Below are 12,444 nucleotides of genomic sequence, written 5' to 3'. Positions count from 1 at the left end.
CATTTTCCCCTCCCCGGGCGGGCCCGATTGCTGCGACTTATCCCCCCCCCGCCACTCGGTTATCTGGATGTAAAACCGGCGCACCTTCTCAGGCAGATGTTGACCGTCCAGACCCCCAAGAAGTTTTAGTTAGCAAAGAAGCCTGCTTACAATTTTATAGATAATGTCTCTCTGGGGCTGCGATTGCCCCCTTCCGGCTCTGGCTGCCTGTCACGGGAGGGGGAAGGTCTGCAGCCGGCTATCTCTGTTCAGTCCTTTGTTTCGTGCGCGGGCCTGGCGGTCTTAGGTTAGGGCTGGCTTTTCGCGTGGTAGGTATCCCACAGTCTGGTTTGCTAGCCCAAATTATTTCGCTCAGATAGCGCTCAGGGTATTCAGGCCAGATTCTTACTCTCAGTGATGCAGCCCACGGCGCGCCTCCCTGCCCGGCCCCGGTTTGCTAATGGCGGATGCAGGCGTCTGCGCTGCTTCTCTGCTGGGGGAGTTACTGTAGGGCTCGCAATCTGCGAGTTTTAAATTGTTTATTTATTTTTTCTCCCTGTTATGTTGCCCTCTGTGCTTCCAAAGCTCGGCACAGATTCGGCAGTGAGAAGGTTTCCTGATGTTTGGAAACTTCTCTCTTTTTAAGATTCCCTTCCCGGGACGGAACTCCGTCCCTCCCTCTTTTGTCTCTTTTTTTTTGTTTTTAATATTTTTTCCTACCTCCTTTCGAAGAGTTGGGTTGCTTTTCTGGGTGCCTGATGTCCTCTGCCGGCATTCAGACGTTGTTTTGTGGAATTTACTTGACGTTTAAATGCTCTTTTGCTGAATTTGTGGGGGAGAAAGTGTTCTCCCCGTCCTACTCCTCCGCCATCTTGGCTCCTCCCCCCAATCTTTGACAGAATTTTTAAAAATTAATTTTATAAAACACAGCCTAATCAACAATGCAACAAAAAATACATGTCCATGAAATTTACACTGTTTGTATATTTTGGGAGGAGGGAGGGTGTTGGTTTTCTCTGTATCTAACACCAGCTTTTTATCTGACTTATTACCTACACCTTTGTGTGTGTATTTGTATAAAACTGCTAAAATGCATAGCTAATAAGTCTCTCAGCATTTAAGTTGTAGGAAGGTGAAAGTATTTTACTGGCATTATCTTCTGAATCCTTTCTACCCCCTGGGAATAAAGATGATGAAGCAGATTTTCAGCAAATGACGAGAGTGTTCTAATTTTTTTTTCCCAAAGCATAACATGAAAGCTGGGTCTTTGATATTTGAAGATAAACAGCATTTGATATAATCGCTACAGAATTTTGAGAAGGAGCATCAAGAGTAAGGGCTCTGGAGCCAGACTTCCCAGGTCCAGATCCTGGCTTTGGCACTTACTAACTGGGTAAATTTAGGCAAATTGCTTCATTTTTCTATAGCTCAGTTGTTTTCCTCTGAGGAATGAATGATAACTACCTGTTTCTTGAATCATTGACAGAAAAAAATGAATTTAAACTGTGAACAGCTGAAGACAGGCAGTAACTGACGTTTTAAGTGATTACTGCTTCTCGTGAATTTGCAGTTGAATCTCATTACAGTGATAGTTTTACTTTCCCAGTTTTGCAAAGACCGGGTATCAGAGTTCTACCATTGTTTTCATTTATCTTTAAGACCTTATCACGGCTGAAAATAGCAACTGGAAACATCAACTTTTATTTCAGATCTTTTCTCTTTCTTTGAAACGGATTCATCTATTTAATGTCTTACTGTGAAAAACATTAATAAGTAGTAATTCATTTGTGCTTTTGCTTGTATGTGTCTATTATCTGGATGAGAGGCAAGATGACTATTAATTTGTGATAAAAAGTAAAGATGCTTGATCCTAACATCTCATTAACAAATGTGGTTATTGTTAAGGAATGTAAATTTTTATGTTATCTTATTTCACCTGCTATGAAAAATTTCAGTTTAGGATTAAGTTTTTCCAAGACATGAAATATCTGTCAGTAAATGGTCAAAATGGAACAGTACATTCCCTTGTCAAATAATATGCCCAGATAATATTTATTGAAAAGTGTCACATGGGGATGAAAGGTTCATTCATTAATTCATTCAAGAAACGTTTAGTGGTTATCTATTTTGTTGTTGTTTAATCGCTAAGTCACGTCTGACTCTTTTGCAACCCCCTGGACTATAGCCTGCCATGCTCCTCTGTCCATGGGATTTCCCAAGCAAGAATACTGGAGTGTGTTGGCATTTCCTTCCCCAGGGGATCTTCCCCACCCAGGGATCAAACCCGCGCCTCCTGCATTGGCACGCGGATTCTTTACCACTGAGCCACTAAGGAAGCCCAGATATCTATTATTTGCTAGAATAAACTAGAATTCAAAACAGGTCCTATAGGAGTAGTGAAAATTTGTTGTAGTATCTAGGAACAATTTCATGAGCCCAGATCAAACCATTTCTTTCTCACAAGGAGTCAATATACAAGTCTATGAAAATAACATTCAATTTACCTTCAACCCTTATAAAGTTGTCAGAGGGCAATAAAAACAGCTATGGCTTCCTGCATCAAAAAGTCAGGCTTTACAACCTTGCTGAGTAAGTCAAGAATAGGAATGGATACATAAGGGGTCAATAAACCATCCCTGGTCAACTTCATACAGTCTGCATCATCCAGCTGCTCATGTTGTCTTTTTAAAATTGAAGTTTGGTTGATTTATTAGTTTCAGATTTTTATACATTGCACTGTGCTTAGTTGCTCCTTGTGTCCCACTCTTTCCAACGCCATGGACTGTAGCCCACCAGGCTCCCCTGTAGATGGGGTTATATGCTATTTAAGATTATTACAAAATAATGCTATGTATCCTTGTTGTTTATTTATTTAATACATAGATATACTTTGTATATCTTAATTCCATATCCCTGACTTGCCCCTCTCCGCCATCCTCTCCCCACGGATAAGCACTAGTTTGTCCTCTGTAGCTATGAGTCTGTTTCTGTACTGTGATTACATTTGCTTGTGTTCTTTTTTAGATTCCACACAATAACATAGAGTGTTTGTCTTTCTCTGACTTACTTCTCTAAGCATAATACCCTCTAGGTCCATTCACATTGTTGCGAATGGCAGAAGTTCATTCTTTTTATGGCTGAGTAATATTCCATATCTATGTATCTATATGATATAGTTGCTCACGTTTTTAGAGTCTTCTGCCATCTCAGTGAAACAGAATATATCATTGCAATCTATGTATCTTTTTTCCTCTAAGTAAATGCACATGGAAAAGGGATGGATGTCTTGCAAATCTGTAACTGTGATGCAAAATTACGCCAAGTTTGAGTCACAGGCCGTTTCCTGAACTAAATAAATCCTGCCTTGGGAAGCAATTGAAAATCAGAATTCTGCTTCTACATTGCTTGGTTACCCAGGCAGCTGGAGCCTTTTCAGCCAAGTCTCTGAAGAGTCCCTCAAAAGCAGTCTTTTTAGCCAGGATGAGAACAGTTCTTCTGAGTCATACTATTAACTCCTTTGTACAAGCAGAGGTCTGGTTAATGCTTAGGAGACTGAGAAGAGAAACAAAGATCTTCTTTCTTCCAGGAAAAAAAAAGAGATTAAAAAAAAACTGTATCAATCTACTTTATACTTGAGTAATAGGCTCTCGGGACAAAAAATTTTGAGGACTCCCATTGTTGGTTAAAATAATAATTATTAAGGTGTTACTTAAATGTAAACATAAAATCAGGTTATATACTTTAGCTTATTTACGGCTTTAAAAAACAAACATACTTAGAATTTTATTTCCCCAAAAGCCCCTACATTTCTGACATTCATTTAATGTAATAAATCATGTTTTGCTAAAAATAAATCCACTGCCCACAATATAAATATAGTTCTAATGTTATGGTGAAGAAATTTTTTAAGATCAGCATCCCCAAATTATTCTGTACTATGTAATGAACCCACTCTCCCATACTCCCTCCAGATAAACTGTCATCAAACCCCAGAGTTCTGCAGTCAGACCGCCTAAATTCAAATCCCAGGACTATCACTTCCTGGGTTCTGAATGGGGGACCACTGGCAAGTTACTTAACATCTCTGTACCTCAGTTTCATAGGGCTGTGGTGAGGCTTACTAGAGTTGATAAACCTCGCGTACAACAAGCACTCAATTGATATTAATTATTATATTTCACTAACTCAAGCTCCACACAGTTAGCCCGCGAGGATTCAAAGCTCAGTTCAGCAGGCATACAAGACTGCGGAGAATGGAATTTCTACTTCCTCCGGAAAACAGGAACTGAATTCAAACCAGGCTTTTTGCATAAAGTCAGGGGCCAGGTTTACACTTGCTTACCACTGTACTCGTTTACCACTGCAAACAAGCTGCTCTCTTGGAAGACAGAAAAGACACAGCTACCACTAGGTCCTACTCATTGGCTCCTGGGATGGGGACTGTAATTTCCCCATCTGCAAGCCCCAGAAGTAAAACTGCTTCTCAGTTAAGGTCACCTGCATCATCATTTTCTCTTCTCTACTGATTTATTCCCACCCATGTGTAAGTATCACTTAATGTTATATGCATGTTTTTTCCATATTTATTAAGATGTAATTGACATGTAACATTGGGTAAGTTTAGGGTGTACAAGAAGATTTTATCTTCTTAAATATTGGAGAACGATTACCGCCATAGCACTTGTTAACACCTCCTGCACATCACATAGTTATCATTTCTTTTTTGTAGCTAGAACTTTTAAGATCTACTCTTTTAGCAACTTTCAATTATATAATAATTATAATTACCACGTTGTAAAATAGATCACCAGAATTTGTTTATCTTATAACTGAAAGTTTGTACCCTTTAACAAACATCTCATTTCCCCATACCCCTACCCGCTCCCACCTCAGTCACCAATCTGTTTCGTTTCTTTCAGTTTGGTTTTCTTAGAGTCCACATATAAGTGATATCATATACCATCTGTCTTCCTCCATCTGACTTATTTCACTTGGCACAAGGCCTGCAAAGTCCATCCACGTTGTCACAAATGACAGATCTGCCTTCTTTTTATGGCTGAATAATATTCCATCATATATATGTGTGTGTGCATATTATATCTACCTGTATATCTGCACCTTTTCTTTATTTGTTTCTGTATCAATGGACTCCTAAGTCATTTCCATATCTTGTCTGTTGTAAATAATACTGCAATGAACACGGCTGTGCAGAAATCTTGAGATAGTGATTCTGTTTCCTTTTAATATAAACCAAGAAATGGAATTGATGGATCATATGGTAGTTCTATTTTTTATCTTTTGAGGAACCTGTACACTTTTTTCTATAGTCGCTGTGCCAGTTTACATTCCCATCAATAATGTATAAGTTTCCCTTCTCTCCACATCATCTCCAACACTCATTATCTCCTGTCATTGACAACCATTCTAACAGACATGAGATGGTATCTCACTGTGGTTTGATTTTCACTCTCCTTATGATAAGTGATGCTGAGCACTTTTTTTCATGTAACTTTTGGCCATTTGTGTATCTTCTCTGGAAAAATGTCTATATAGATCCTCCGTTCATTTTTTTAATTGAATCATTGGGGATTTTTTTTTGCTATTGAGTTTTATATATTTTGGATATTAACCTCTTATCAGATAAATGATTTGAAAATAATTCCTCTCATTTCATAGGTTGCCATTTCATTTTGCTGATTGTTTGTGCTTTGCTTTTGCTCTTTGTGTTTTGGGTATCATATCCAAAAAATTATTACCAAAACCAACATCAAGACATTTTTTCTCTGATTTTCTTCTAGGGATTTTCTGTTTTTAATCTTATGATTAAGTCTTTAATCCATTTCAAGTTAATTTTTTTAAGTGGTGTAAGTTAAGGGTCCAATTTCATTTCTCTGCATGTGATTATCCCATTTTCCCAAAACCATTTATTGGAGAGTCTGTCATTTCTCCAATGAATATTCTTGGCTTCCTTGTCAAATATTAGTTAACCATATGTATGAGAGTTTATTTCTGGGATCTTGATTCTGTTCCATCGGTTTACATGTCTATTTTCATTCCAGAACCAAACTGTTTTGATTACTGTAGTTTAGTAGAATGCTTTGAAATTTTAGGGTGTGTGTTGCCTCCAGTTTTGTTCTTCTTTCTCAGGATCGCTTTGGTTACCGTGAAGCTTATGTGAAACATCTTACGAATGTAACACTATTTTATGGTGATATCAGCTTAACTTTGATCACTTACAAGAATCTACCCCTTCACTCTCCCCATTTTTAAGTTTTTAATGTCACCATTTATATCTTTTTATATTGTGTATCCATTAACAAATTATTATATCTATAGCTATTCTCAATACTTTTGTCCTTTAATCTTTATACTAGAGTTAAGTAGTTACAATGTATTCATTGGAAGGGCTGATGCTGAAGCTGAAGCGCCAATACTTTGGCCACCTCCTGTGAGGAGCCGATTCATTGGTAAAGACTCTGATTCTGGGAAAGATTGCAGGCAAAAGAAGAAGAGGGTGGCAGAGGACAAGATGGTTGGATGGCATCACCAACTCAATGAACATTAATCTGAGCAAACTCTGGGAGATGGTGAAGGGCAGGGAAGCCTGGCGTGCTGCGGTTCGTGGTGTTGCAGAGTCGGACACTACTTAGCAACTGAACAACGAGTAGTTACTGCATCTCACAATATGCTGACCTTTACTAATGTGTAGATATTTTCATGTTACTTTTAATATTATTTCATTTCAGCTTGAAGAGCTTTTCTTCCTGCATTTTTTCATAAGGCAGGCTTAATGGTGAAGAATTCTCTCAGCTTTTGCTATTAGGAAAGTCTTTATCTCATCTTCACTTTTGAAGGACATGTTTGCTGGGTAGAGTGTTCTTGGTAGGCATTGTTTTTTCTTCTTTTTGTTTTCCAGTAGTTTGAATTTATCATCCTATTCTTTCCTGACTTGAAAGGTCTCTGTTGAGAAATCCACCGATAACCTTATGGGAAATTCCTTTGTATGAGAAAAAAAAATTTTTTTCTCTTGCTGCTTTTGAAATTCTGTTTTTGATTGGAGAGAGTTTTATAATTATGTGTCTTGGAGAAGCTGATTTTGGATTGAAATTTTGGAGTGACTTTTTAGCTTCATGAATTTGAATGTCCAAACCTCTCCCCAGATTTAGGAATTTCTCAGCCAATTTTTCTCTAAGTAAGTTTTCTACCCCTTTCTCCAACTCTTCTCCTTCTAGGACTCAAATAATGATTTGCCAGAAGTAAATATATACTTATAGGATAGCAATTCAACTTCAAATCCTTTTAATCCGTAAATTGGACTGAGGTGATCTAGCATTGCCCCCTAGATAACTAGAAGAGGCAAAAGGATATCTTCTCTATAGGAAGATAAGATTAACCTAGCTTCAAATTATTTACACAAATAATTTTGCCATGCAATAGACAGCACATAATCAAAAATAAGCAGACAAACAAGGAGACACTATGATACGAACAAAAACCAGCAGGAAGAATTCAGACAACATAAATAGATCAACAGGGACTCCAATTACTAGGTTTCCAGATGCAGACTTTAAAATAAATATGCCAACAACATTCCAAGAAATAAAAGACATTAAAAATTTTAGCAGAAAATAAGAAAAATATGTATATACATAAATAAATGGATATTCAATAATTAGAAGGTAAATTAATTGAAGTAGATGGATAAAACAGCTGTTTAAATATATCTTTAAAAAAGATAGAAGCAGTAGACTAGCACGTAAATCAGAATATTCAGAATAGAGCACAGAAAGATAAAAAAATGGAAATTCCACAATAAAACAAGAGGTACATTGGATGCAATGAGAAAGTTCAATATATTAATACTCGTAATAGAAAAGGAGAGGAAGAATAGAACAGAAGCAATACTTGACAAGATAATGGCTAGTGGAAAACTACAAATGATATGAACTCTAAGCAGAAACAAAGAAATCCACACTAGGTACATTACAGTAAAGCTTATGTAAACCGACGATGATGAGACTAAGTCAAGAGATATATTTTAATATAAAACGGAAAGGAAAAAAAAAGGTGGGACAACATCTGATATTTCTATAGAAACAACAATAGCCAGAAGACAAAAAATACTGTATTTACCTTCCAAAAGAACATGACTGCTGACCAGGAATTCTATACCTGCTATAAAGACTCATTATGAGGTTATAGCAATTAAAACAGTGTGGTTCCAATCCAAGGATTGAAAAATGACCAGTATAATAGGACAGGGTCATGAAACAGACCTACATATGTATGCATACTTGATTCATTGTGAAGGGGACATTGCAGAGCAGTGGGGTATCTTTTCAATAGATGGTACAGAGTCAATTAATTAGGCATATAGAAAAAAATAAAATTTAGCTCAAACCTCACACTTATTATATGAATATATAAATTCCAGGAGAACTGTATATCTAAATGTGATCTGTCAGACAAAGTTTTTTGAAAATACCATAGGAGAGTTTTTGTGCTCTTAAGGTAGAAAAAGCTACTTGAACAGCACACCAAGAACACCAACTCTACAAAAGGGGAATAACTGATCAACTGAATGGCATTAAAATTCAGAACTCCCATTAATCAAAAGACATGAATGATTAAGAGGGTGAAAAGGTAAGCACCAAATGGGAAAAGATACTCCTAGACATACGATTAGGACGACTGCAGCTATTGCTTGTAAAGTGATCACATTTGTTTACCCACTCCTCGTGTCCCTTCAACCTTCACATCTGCTTTCTAGCCACAGAGAAAGAAGGGGGACAAATTTTGTACCGACTACTTCTCCATAGATTCCATTTTCTAAAACTTATCACAAGGCTATGTTGATCTGAAAGGGATACTGGGAATGTATTCTGAGTATATATGTGCCCAGCTAATATTCAGGGTTCTACTAATGAAGAGAAAAAGGAGAATGGATACTTGGCTATGTTTTTTTGTTTTTTTTAATTTTTGGCCGTGCTGGGTTTTTCTTACTGTGTGAAGGCTTTCATGGGCTCTAGGGCATGCGGGCTACAGTAGTTGCCTCTAATGGGTTTAGTTGCCCTGCAGCATGTGAGATTTTTCCTGGACCAGGAATCTAATCCGTGTCCCTTGCATTTGCAGGCAGCTTCTTAACCATTGGACTACCAGGGAAGTCCCCTCTGCTATGCTCTTAATTAGAAAGATTCCTTCCAATGAGTTCAACAGTGATAAGATCTGGGTGGTTGACATGAATTTCGACTCTGAAAAGTTTCAGTTCTTTTTCACTTTCCTATTTTTCTCTATATGTTTTTTACCAAATATAAGAGCATTATAAACAATCTTGGGAAAACCTATTTTTCACAAATTATAATTGGATCATTGATGTAGATCATAAGCCAGTTGTTGCAAATGTACTGAGCCTGAAAAATATTGATTTCTACTTTGGGAAATGTCCTTAAAAGAAGAAAATGGATGCTTACATTATAATCTGCTTCAGCAGTCAGATTAGATTCTTGAATTGGTATGTTTCATCTTTGGGTACTAATCTCAAAAGCATGGAACTTGACCTGCATATTGGATGTCCCAAGAGCCTTCTGGAATTAATACTTTAGTAAAACCAAATTTACAAGAGAGAAAGTTGGGAGTTCCCGGGAACACTGTACAAAGAGAGCTCCAGTGTCTGGATATCAAAGCAAAACCCTTAACCCCAAACATAAAAGTCATAGAAATTTTTCTCAGAAACAAATACAAAACTCCCTTTCATGAGATTATAAAACCAAAGTTCAAGACAAATTTAAATATCTAATAAAATATATTTCAAAAAACACACATCATTTTGCTGACTTTTTCCATGCTAAATATCAACTCACAATAAAAAATGACAAAGAAGGAGAAATTAAGGCAATCTAAATGCTTTGAAAGCAAGTAGAAAATGCATCAATTTTAAGAATGACATTGTTTTGATTTTATATATGTATAATTTGTCAGTATATGTTATGTAAGTCATTCAGGCTGTATATTCATGAGTAGGCTAGGGTGTCTGAATGCCTGGGTTTTTTCCTTGGCTCTCCCACTGAACACTTGCTTGGGGGCAAATTACTTACCTCCCTGGTTTTTACTTTTCTCAACTTAAAGTAGAGGAAAAAGAAATAGGTAACAAGGATATCAAGTTCATGCAATCATTTGGAAAATTCAATGACTCAGTCTTGCAAAATGCTTGAAACAATAATGATACATGTTAGATATTATTGTTGTACTTATTCAAAGACCAATACCCAGGCCATATCTAAGAGCAATTAATCAGAACCTTTAAGAATGAAACCCAGACATAAAATCTCCCCCAAGTGATTCCAGTGTGTAGTCAAGGACAGCGGTGCTATGATCATGAACAGACTGTACTATAATTTAAGGCTTCAGTTAGAAGCTTATGTACTAATATTTTAGCCATCTTATCCCTTATGGCTATAATTCCTAGGGATCTTTATTTTCTTTTTTATTTGTGTGTGGGTGGGGTGATTTTCTGTGGTTTCAGGTTTTTCTGTAGTGCATATATTATCACTTTATGAAAAATGTCATTTTTAAAATACACTTACATGTGAGAGAAGAGGAGGGTGGGACGAATCAATGAATGATAATGAACAGTATTGTCATATATACACTACCATGTGTAAAATAGCTAGCTAGTGGGGAGCTGCTGTTTAAAATAGGGAACTCAGCTCAGTGCTCTGTGATGACCTAGAAGGTAGGATGGGGGTGTGGGAGGGAGGGAGCTCAATAAGGAGAGGATATATGTACACATGTAGCCGATTCACTTCGTTGTATAGAAGAAACTAATACAACATTGTAAACCGATTATACTCCAATGATAAAATTTTAAAAAATAATAAATATACTTACATACTATATATATATATATATATATATGTACCAGTACACTTGTAAGTTATGTGCTAGATGCCAATACAACATCCTTGCCCTCAAGAATTGTGCAAAATTGAAATCCAATGCACAAAAAGAAAATTGTAAAATAAAGCCTATATCATTAATGCCAGAAGTGAGATTCAAATAATGCACTACAAGAGTTCAGAGAGAAACAACACTTCAGGGCAGGGGGTCACTATCAGCTTCGTGCAGCTTCTGGGTGAAAGGAAGCCCAGTCATTCCAGTCACAGAGACAAGGTGAGCAGATAAGCGCACAGAGGTAGGAAAGAGAAGTTCGGGATAAAGGAAACGCAGATAATTCAGTATGACTGACACAGGAGGTGAAAAGAGGGCTGTGATTAAACAAAAGAAATAGGGCTGGAAAAAAAGATGAAAATAGTTCACTTGACCTTTAAATTAGAAGCTAAGACTTTTCCTGTAGGCTGTGGGAACATTTCTTTATTTTTATTTTATATTGTAGTAGAGTTGACTTACAATGTCATGTTAGTTTCAGGTGTACAGCAAAGTGATTAAGTTATACATACACATATATCCATTCTTTTTCACATTCTTTTTTATGACATGAACACTTTGAGGGATTCTGAGGCTGGAAATGGCACGATAAACTCTGTTCTTTGTAAAGATAATTTTGGAAACTGTACAGGATGAACAAAAAGCAGACATGAACATCTGAGAGACCAGAGATATGACAGACTGTGGAGCACTCTGATGCTATCAGGTGTCACCACCTCTTACTTGTCCCCTTGCCTATCAAGTACCCAACCCTCGGTCTCTCCCCTTCCTTGACATTATTTTATAAAAATTTGACATCTGTTCACCACCTTCTAATCTTGCCATCATCCTAGAGAAGTAAAGCTCTCACTGTTTGCAGATGACATGATACTGTACATAGAAAACCCTAAAATAGTATCAGAAAATTCCTAGAGCTAATCAGTGAACTTAGCAAAGTTGCAGGATACAAAATAAATACACAGAAATCACTACATTTCTATATACTAGCAATGAAAAATCAGAAAGAGAAATTAAGGAATCAATCCCATTCACCACTGCAACAAAAAGAATTAAATTCTAGGAATAAATTTACCTAACCAGTCCATTCTAAAGGAGATCAGTCCTGGGAGTTCATTGGAAGGACTGATGCTGAAGCTTAAACTCCAATACTTTGGCCACCTCATGAGAAAAGTTGACTTACTGGAAAAGACCCTGATGCTGGGAGGGATTGGGGGCAGGAGGAGAAGGGGACGACAAAGGATGAGATGGCTGGATGGCATCACTGACTCGATGGACATGAGTTTGAGTAAACTCCAGGAGTAGGTGATGGACAGGGAGGCCTGGCGTGCTGCGATTCATGGGGTCACAAAGAATTGGACACGACTGAGTGACTGAACTGAACTGAAGGAGACAGAAGAATAGTACACTGAAAATTATAAGACACTAATGAAAGAAATCAAAGATGACATAAACAGATGGAGAGATATTCCATGTTCCTGGGTAGGAAGAATCAATATTGTTAAAATGACTATACTACCAAAT

Source organism: Bison bison, unplaced genomic scaffold (genome assembly GCF_000754665.1).
Source record: "Bison bison bison isolate TAMUID 2011002044 unplaced genomic scaffold, Bison_UMD1.0 scf7180017864325, whole genome shotgun sequence".
Lineage (NCBI taxonomy): Eukaryota > Metazoa > Chordata > Mammalia > Artiodactyla > Bovidae > Bison > Bison bison.
This window is presented reverse-complemented; position numbering follows the sequence as displayed.